The sequence below is a fragment of the Dipodomys ordii genome, unplaced genomic scaffold (genome assembly GCF_000151885.1).
Source record: "Dipodomys ordii isolate 6190 unplaced genomic scaffold, Dord_2.0 Scaffold237, whole genome shotgun sequence".
NCBI classification, from domain to species: domain Eukaryota; kingdom Metazoa; phylum Chordata; class Mammalia; order Rodentia; family Heteromyidae; genus Dipodomys; species Dipodomys ordii.
This window is the reverse complement of record NW_012267453.1, coordinates 77,167-81,119: the sequence shown is the minus strand read 5'-3', so window position 1 is coordinate 81,119 and position 3,953 is coordinate 77,167.

The window sequence follows — 3,953 nt, the reverse complement described above, 5'->3', positions numbered from 1 at the left end:
AAACAAATGCAAGACTCTATCTCAAAAACAACCAAAGCATGCTGGATGTGGCATGATTCAAGAGGTAAGGTGCCTGCCTGGCAAATGCAAGGCTCAGAATTCAAGCCCAAGTACCTACCAAAAATTTAAAAGTAAATAATATGAAATAATTCTCTAGATAACTACTCACTTAGTGCAATTATCTTATGTATTCTCCAAATAATCTTGTAGTGAAGGCAGAGAATTGAATAAGCAAGATCAATATAATACTCCAAAATCATAGAGTGGCCCAGAGGTCAGCTTCAAGATCATTCAATGTCTGGCTCTTACTGTTCTTAGATTCACAATCTTATGGGGGAAACAACAAATGTATAAGTACAATGCATATATTTACACCCTTCATCCAGTTTCACTTGTTGAAATCCTATCTCAAATGTAAAGTTATAGAAGTGGGCCTTTGTGTGTATGTGGATGGTAATTAAGTCATGGAGGCAAGCCTTCTTGAATGGGATTTAAATAAACAAAACCAAATAGATTTCACTCCTGATCTTGAATACAGAGCATCACTCAGAAAAAAAAATACTGACTATGCTGGCATTGTAATCTTGGACCTCCAGGCTCCAGAATGTAGAAATAATTTTAGTGTTTATAACCAATATAGTGTCTGGTAATTTGTCATCATAGGTCAAAAGAATGAACAGTAAGCCAGCTGAAAAGCACTGTTATGTTTTCTCTATAATTTATTTTTCCATCTTTCCAGAGTCCCTGTGATATTGAAAAATGTTAAGGCTCCATAGGGAAAAGTTTTAAAACTGCCTTCTTGTCCAACTCTGACTTCAAAAATTTTGGAATGTAAGGAATGACATCAAGTATCCAAGAGACCTAAGACAGGAGAGTTGATCCTCATCTGCTGTGCTCTTCAGCACCTGATGCAAATTTTCTCTATATAAACAAGTCAAATAAGGTAGTTATAATACATTTGAAAATGCATAGCCAGAAAATACTTTATGAACACTCTCTCACTATAGTCTCATTGGTTCCCAAGTCCAAAATAGGAAACTAAGGCTTGAAGAGAGGTAGGTAATTTACCCAAGTTTGAAAAATTGGTATATTTGTGCATTTAAATGCAGACTAAACTATATCCATACTTAGGCTGACATACCATGTGCATTTATTTTTTTTTTGCAGAAATAAAAGGCTCACGAACTTTTTTTCATGTTCTACACTAATGTGCGCTACCATGATATCTCAATCCTGGCTGCCCCCAAGTCATATCAGCTGAAGTTGATACATCTGTACCCACTCAAATACAAATGGCTGAGACTTGGGCAACTGTACTTTTAAGTCTTCCGTGCAGTAATAATATGCAATTAACAGTATGAAATCCTGGGCTAGAGAATAAAACTTCTATGATGGTGCTAGGCCCACTTCACAAATCTTTCTTTGTCTCTTTCTTCCATCCTTTTTAGTGCTGGGCATTGAACCCAGGGCCTTGTGCATATTAAGCAAGTGCAACAACACTAAGCTACATGGCCATTTCCATCTCTCCAATTTGATTTACTGCTACCCTGTTCCTGATACTTTGCATTCCTTGGTCATACTATTTGGAGACTACTAAACTTCATAAACTTTTCATCTTTTTTCTCCCTTCCCATGTATCAAGACACTGTGCAAGAAGGATTTTCCTGACCTCCCAAGGCAGAGTTCATGGCTCATCATCAGGTTTTATTTTACCATACATATCACTCTATTATTACATTTATAATAACAACTCACTTAAATAATTGTTCTCTTCTTCAGACTATTGGTAGACTATTGTTCAATCCCATTTTTTATATAACCAGGAATAGAATTTTTCTTGTCTTATTTTCCTCCTTTTAACTTGATAAAATTTTCCTGATTTTGTATAACTGTTTATTCTCCATGAATATTGTTTCAGGACATTTCTACATAATGTCTATAATAAAATTAAGAGATTTCCAGCCAAAGAAGACAACTTAACATTCTAGAGGTTAATGACTGTACTCTGGGTTTCTGTGCACTGGGCACAGCATTTGGATCTCGGTTTTACATCAGTGGACAATCTATATAGAAAGTTGCTTTCTTTTTGGTTTCCTATTTTGAGCCATATGAAGTATTTAAGGTCTATAGCAAGTTCATTGTGGAAGTATGAGCTGATAAACTTTTTTAAAAAATATAATTTATTGTAAAGATACTGTATAGAGTTGATACAGGTACATGAGTAAGGTGATGAGTACATTTCCTATTGAGCATTGTTACCCCCTCCTTTGTTTTCCCTCTACATTCCCTTCCCTCCCTTCTTCCCCAACTCCTCCTTCCCCCTACTCCCAAAGTTGTGAAGTTCGTTTTCATTTTAGTATCTTGTACATTCCATTGTTTCAATGGGTCAACCTGAATCCTTGTTTCAGCAATTTTATTTCCCTGCCCCTCCCCAAATTAAAAAAATGTATGTACAAGATGCAGGGCACTGGAACCAGGGTTATATGAGCGGGTAATCTTTAGCCTTCAAATCTTAAAACAAAAATGCGCAATGCATAATAAAATTTGTTCATGAGGGTACTCTCAACCTCCTGATTGATGCTCTGATTCTTCCATTAAAGTATAATCTTGTTTGATCCAGGCTAAAATGCAAATACCCATGGAAATGATGACATTAAGTTGGTATTAGTTAATTATGCCTTCCTATTAATGAAATAACTTCAAAAAGGTTTTTACAAAAACTGGATGATAGCAAGAGGGATTTTAGGAAAGGCATTATAGTGGGTAAGGTGTATAAAATTGTACAAAACTGGAACTGCATGCTGAGAAAAGTATATCTTCACAGGGAGGAGTAACTTACTGTTTTAGATGAGCCAAGTTGAGATGGATTATTATGTAAGAACAAACTTTGTATTTGGTTCTTTCTAAAAACTAGCAGATACTTATCTATTTATAAAAAATAAATACTAGAATGAAAAATTCAAAACAACTTTGATGATGCATTTAATATTTTGGAGACAACAATGATTTTCAGTGTAGACACAGTTCAATAAACTATGGTATTTATAAGCACTGGATTCCCATGTAATCATTATAAGTGATATTCTTAGAACAGTGCAATTTCTTAGGATGTTATTAGATAGGAAATATATGCATGATATAATGCAATGAAAAGTCAAGTTAAAAAGCACAATCACACCTGAAGTCCTACCTACTCATAAGGGTGAGATTTGAGGATCATGGTTCAAAGCCAGCCCCCACAGGAAAATCCATTTAACCTTCAAAATGCAAGAAGTGGAGCTATGGCTAGCCATGAGAAAAATAAAAAAAAAGCTGAGAACAATGCTCAGGCCCTGAATTCAAGCTCCAATTTTGGCTATAAACAAATGAATAATCAAACAAATATATGACCCCAAAGTTGTAGGAAAATATGTATATGCATATATGCATGGCAGAAAGGTCTAACCATGGTGTTATAACTCTAAAATAGTTCTAACAGAAAATCTGTGATAATGGAAATATTCTATATATGTATTGTCTAACAGACTAGCCACTGGCTACATGCGGCTACTGAATCTCAAATATGAATAGTGTCTGAGAAATTAATTCTTCCAATTTTAGTTAAGTTAAATGAAATTCTAAATAATGAGATTCATCTACTCACTGGGAGCTGGGCAACTTTGTTTCCAAATAAGGAAGCTGAAGTTCTCCAAAAATAGTGATAAAATATAATCCAAGCCAGGCACAGGTGGCTAACACCTGTAATCTTAGTTAGTCAGGAGGCTGAGATCTGAGGATCATGGTTCAAAGCCACCCCAGGCAGGAATGTCAGTGAGATTCTTATTTCCAATAAACCACTAGAAAACTATAAGTAGCACTGTGACTCAAGCGGTAGAGTGCTTGCTTTGAGCTGAAGAGTGCAGTGACAGTGCCCAAGACCAGAGTTCAAGCCCCACGATCAACCAAAAAAAAAA